The following is a 6278-nucleotide window of genomic DNA, read 5'->3' on the forward strand; positions in this document are numbered from 1 at the left end:
AGTTGGTGGTACTCGCAGAACGCCTGGTTGTCTCTGGTGGCGGGAGCGGCGGCTCGTTCTTGGAGGATCTGGGCCAGGGGCGGCGCCTGGGCCGGGGACGGCGCCTCGACGGTATGATACCATTTGTTTGATGGGAGAGGCTGTTGATAGTACTGCTGCGATGAGCTGGGCACGACCATCCCAGGTCGGTGTCTACGTGGAAGACGGCTGGAACTTCTTCGACAGGACATGAGGTCGGCACGTCGCTGATGAGAAAAGTTGCGGCCTGCCTGCGTTGGTATTCCTCGTCGTAGTGCTGGCGGGGTTCGTGGTATTCGTCCTGAGCTTTTTCCTTTTGAGGTGGATTTTTCTGGGAAACGAGCTTCCTAAGACTTGCCCTCTCCTCCTCGACTTCAATATGTAGCCCGGCGCGGTGTAATGCATCTTCCAGAGTGTGCGGCGCATTGAGCTTTAGTTCGTCCTTGAAGGCTGAGTCTAAGTGGAGGGCTTTCTTCAGGGCCGAGATGGCGGACTCGTTCGATACTGAGGCGCGGGAGGCCGTTGCTTTGAATCGCTTGATGAATGACCGGAGAGATTCTTTCGGTCCCTGGCTCAAGGCCCAGAGATCGGCGGTTGAAGCAGAGCGCTGGATAAATATAGGGTAATGTTTGAGGAAGGCGGTCGAGAGCGCCTTGAAGCTATCGATCGAGTGCGTTTCCAGCCTAGAGAACCAAGTCAGGGCGGGGCCGACCAGGTTTTCCACGAAGAGTTGGCAGTGTCCGGCCTCGCGCTCCTCGGGCGTGAAGTGAGCTCGTCCCATGGTAATGGTGAATGTCGTTAGATACTGTGTGGGATCGGTATCTCTGGCATATGGTGGGAGCTTCACTTTGCTGACATGGTGGAAAGGAGTGGAGGCGATTCGGTGCGTGAACGGTGTGTTTTGTGTATCCTGCAAGACACGATCTATTTCGGGGGCCGAACTTGTGGCTCGATGGACCTTGGAGTTCATCTCGCAAATTTTCGCCTTGATGGCCTCGATCTCCGCGTCGTGGTCTCGCTCTGCGACCATCTGTCGGAACGCCTCCGGGCTAGAATGCTGAGGGCGTATTTCGGCCGAGCAACTTGCCAACTGGACGGACCTCCGACTTGGTCCGGCTGACTCGGTTGGGGAGTCACCGAAGAGGTTTCTTTGCAAGAGTAGTACTTCTGAGCGATGAGCTTCCTCTAGGTCACACTCAACCGAGGATCTAGGATTCTCCGGTTGGTTTGCGTGAGCTCTGCGCCCTGCCGTGAGCTCGGCGAACCTTCGGTCAGTTTGGCAGGTCATCTCGTCCATTTGGTCGAGCAAGGAGTGGAGCAGAGGAGCCAGGGCGTGGTCTCCGCTTGCCGGAGCGGTCCGTTCGGCTGGGGCCTGCAGGGTGACACGTCTCGGACTTGTTGGTAACGCCATTGGTTCAGGGATTTGGTGGGGAGTGCTGCTTTCCAGTTCGGACTCCAGGGGGAGCGGCGGTGCTAGCACTCCGGTCTCTGTTGGTATGGCGGCCTCCTTAGGGTGGTAAACCGACGAGGGCGGCATGAGCGCTGCGGGTGTCGTGGTTGTTGACTTGGCCGTCGCTGGTGATGATTTTGACATTCCTGAGGTTGAGGGCGGTGTTCCTGCCATTTCCAAATCTTTCTTGTGCGTGTAGAAAATTTCTAAACTCCCCTCCTTCTAGCGCCAATTGTTGATCTCAAAGATCACTAAATGTATTTAATAGTTGATGAGAGTGATTAGAGATGATTTCGGGGTGAGATTTTTGTATAATAAGAGTGATTTAGCTCGGGGAGGAAGAATGAGGGTCAGCTCGGAAACGTAAGAAATGTTTGCAAGGAGAGAACTGGTGTTTCGAACTAAGTCTGGAGCAGGTCCAGTTCAGTGCTTTTATTATTGTTACAGCGAGCTCGGTAGAGAGACAAGTGTATTAAAGTAGAGAGAGGGAGTAATAAATTTCGGATCCCCTCATAAATGATCTATGAGGAGTATTTATAGCGGAAGTTGGGAGACGAGTTTCCTCCAAATCGGGACAACGTGGCAGCTCCAGCGTATCTCGCGGGTATGGTATCTCGAGCTGCGCGTCCGAACCATTCCGCGGCGTGTGATGATGGTCCTTCGCCGAGCTACTTGCGTGTTTAGACTACTATAGACGAACTGGCCTTACACGTGTCAGGTTCTGCTCGGCTCCACGTACTGTAGATCGGCGTCATAATGATGACGATTTGGCGAGATCATACTAACCGGGCTTGTTGACTTTGGCTGAATTTTTGTTGATTTGGTTTATAGGCTTTATTGTCCAAGATGGACCTAGCTAATTGAAGGTGCTAAGCCCATCTCCAACAATTCCACCAATTAAATTAAAGCCCAACTTTTGGGCGATGATGTCTAGATGTCCATGAACAGCATCGCCTAACTTGTCTATAAAACTATAATTAATAATCACAATTTAGTATAGTTTATTTTATTGAGTAACCATATGTATAAGTCCTACGTACCATTTCATTGGTGCCTTACCTTTCACCTTCTCCACCAAATATAATTTGAGATAGGACAACACACACCATAAAAAAACATTGTATTGGTAGGAAACAGAGATTTAAACTCGCCCGTAATCTTTCTAGTAATCATATGTTTCACCTAATTCAGTATATCAATTTTCAAAATAAATTTAAAAAAATTCATAAATGTTTTTGTAAACCAGTGGTTTGTATTAATATTAATACTTTGTTATAATTTTTTGATTCAAAATTGAAAATATTTGAGTTATAAACTATAGGGATTAGGGTAATTGATTTTTTTTTTTTTTAAAGTTTACTTAGACTCGCTTACATAGCATCTTGTTATCGTCACTAACCATTTCTGGTGCTATACCTATATTGAATCATATAAATGCCAAGTATAAAAAATGACTACATATTTGTCATTTAATTATAAATACGATGATCATAAAATTGTAAATAAGTTAAATTATTTAATTTATAGCATATGCTCTTTTAAAATATGAAGTTTGAATGTATTTTCAAAAATATCATGTTATTTACTTGAAGGCACATTGTCCACTTCATGGCATGCCATTTATTTAAATCACAGTGAAAAAAATACATTCCTATTTACGATTCTGCAACTATTTTTACGGTTTGGCAACTATGCATTTTTGTGTGTGTGTTTTTCCAAATTTTGGCTCTGTTTAGAGTATTCAAATATTAGGGATCGGAAGGTTTGGTTTCCTCCGCCTTCTCAGTGGGTCAAATGCAATATTGGAGCATCGTGGGATAAGTGGAAGAGATGTGGAGGAGCGGCGTGGGTTCTATCAAATGAAAAAGGAGAGGTTTTGTGTCATGGAAGAAGATCCTTTGTGAATATTGGCTCTAAATCTGATGCAAACCTCAAAAGCTGGCTTTGGGCTTTTGATAGCATCAAATCTCTGAAATTCACTAAAATTATCTTTGCTGCTGAATCTGATGAGCTTATTGGTGCTGTTAATCGTCCTCCTGCATGGCCATCCTTCAAACATCAGTCCAAGGAGTTATTATCAATTCTAGGCTCCATTTTAGAGTGGAAAGTGGTTCTGGAACCATATGAGGCTAATGGTGGAGCCAACCTTATTGCTCAAAATGTTACAAGAGAGGATCGTTGGCAATCATATATTGCTTATGGATTCCCGAGATGGTTAAAGGAATTTTTTGTTAATCAACGTAGTGTTGCATAGTAGTAATACTGGTTGTTCATCTTGGTTTGATTTTCCTCAATCCTGTCTTTTTTGGTATCCTCAGGGATTATTGTAACACGTTCAATATTTTAATTCAAATATATATTCAGATGAAAAAAAAAAAAGAGTATTCAAATATAATTACAAAATTTCCACCACCAATCTCTTAAGAATGTATCATTTTTGTGATAACAGTTCTATATAACTCTAAACCAATAGTATTTCAATCATTTCTATTAATTTTCTTGAAGCTTACAATTATCATCATTGACTAATAAAGAAAATACATAGAAAACTTATTAAATTTTGTTTTAAAAAAAAATTGTTTTTCTAAAACATTCATTAATTTGAAACAGAGAGAAGTATAAAGTAATCATAATTTTAAAAATAGTTAACAATGATCATTACATTGATAAAAAATTATATGTTTTAGCATATAAAAGCATTTCTCAAATATTGGATAATAATTTCACCAATAACTATAATAGATTTTGTATCTAAAACTATATAAATTAAAAGGAGAAAGAATAGTTCGCTTTGTGCTTGGCTGCGTTCGAAAAAAAAAAACTATACTCCACGATATCATATATATTATAAGCAAAGTAAAATTTTAAATTAAAGCTCTCTGATTCAATCTTAGGGTGACTAATTACCTTTTACCCTTCCTTATGTTTTAAAAATTAAATTTAATAAAAAATTATAAAAAATCGTAAATTAATTAAAAAATTATTTAAAATCGTAAATTAAATTAAAATATTAAAAATCGTATATTAATAAAAAAATTGTTAAAAATCAAAATTTAATAAAAAACATTTAAATTTAATAGAAATTATTAAAAATCGAAATTTAATCAAAACATATTTCAAATAGAAAATAACGAAAATTTAAAAATTGGAAGTTAATCAAAAAAACATTTAAAAGCATATCATATATCATATATATTATAAGCAAAGTAAAATTTTGAGTTAAAGCTCTCTCATTCAATCTTAGAGTGGCTAATTACCATTTATCTCTCTTAATATTTTTTAAAATTAAATTTAATAAAAAATTATTAAAAATCGTAAATTAATTAAAAAATCATTAAAAATTGTAAATTAAATAAACATATTAAAAATCGTAAATTAATTAAAAAAATTGTTGAAAATCGAAATTTAATAAAAAAACATTTAAATTTAATAAAAATTATTAAAAATCGAAATTTAATCAAAAAATATTTCAAATAGAAAATAACAAAAAATTAAAAATTTAAATTTAATAAAAAAAACATTTAAAATCATATCATATATAATATATGCGAAGTAAATTTTTCGCTATAAGGTCTCTCATTCAATCTAGGTAACTAATTCCCCTTTATTCGTTAATAAAATTTTAAATATCCTTAATTAATTAATTTATTTTTGTAGTTTGTATAAAAATTTTGCTGCCACTTTTAGTTATTTTGATAATATTAAGATAATTTCAATCGGATTATCTGTTGAGCGAGATTATCTGGAAAAAAAAAGTACATGTGATATGGGAAATCCTAGCTTAAGTTGAGAGCTATATATATATATATTACTTTATAAAATGTATCTTAAGCTCAATTGTGGTTTGGTGTCTACATTGGTCGGTTTTTCGTTGTTTTATTTACCGTCTTTATTTTTTATAAATCAATTTTTGATTTTTTCTATTGTTTTTTCTGTTTTTCAGTACCAGTAGTAGTGTTCCTCGATTATATGTTGTTGTTTTGTGTTGTCAGTTATTCTTCTTTACTTAACGTGATTAAAACCATGTCAACATATCATAAATGATATTCATTGTCTAATGAACAGGTTTTAAGTCTTTTGTTTTTTTGTTTGTTATAAATATGGCTTTCTAAATTCTGTTTATTTTTGGAATAATGTAAGAGAGGCCAAATACTCTAGCAGGGCGCAGAGGAAAAACAGAAAAAGGAAAAAGGAAAAACGAAGTAGAAAAAGAAGAGAAAAAAAAGATAAAATTAAAACATATAGAAGAACATAGAGTTGACGAAAACGTAAAAAATGAGGAAAAAATGAACAAAAAGTCCTAGACCATGAACAATAAGATAAGATGGGTAACACAAAATAGTGAAGAAGAAAAATGATAAGGAGATGAATAACTCAAAGTTGAAGAAGAAAACTGAAAGAAAAAGAAGAACAAAAATAGTAGATGAAGAAAATAAAGTATAAGAAGATGAAAACTCGACGATGAAAAAGAAAATAAAAAGAAGAATGTAAAGATGCGAAAAAGACAAACAAAAATTAGAAAGAAAAAAAAGTTTGGATAAGACAAAACTGACTAAGAAGAAGTAAAAAACAGAAGATAAAAACGGCTAATAAAAGCAAAAGAAGAATAGTAGAAAATGTTGAAGAATAAGAATTTAGAGAATACAAAGACAATAAAAATAAAACAAAGAAGAAGAGGCAGACAAATAAAACAAAAAAAAATCAACAGAAAAAACGAAGAAAAAACCGAATGAAAAAAAAAATCAAGAAGTCAAAAAATATGAATACAATACATAAGAAGAAATATTCAAAAACAATGAAAGATAAGAAG

Source organism: Eutrema salsugineum, unplaced genomic scaffold, assembly GCF_000478725.1.
Source record: "Eutrema salsugineum unplaced genomic scaffold, Eutsalg1_0 scaffold_1, whole genome shotgun sequence".
NCBI classification, from domain to species: Eukaryota; Viridiplantae; Streptophyta; class Magnoliopsida; order Brassicales; family Brassicaceae; genus Eutrema; species Eutrema salsugineum.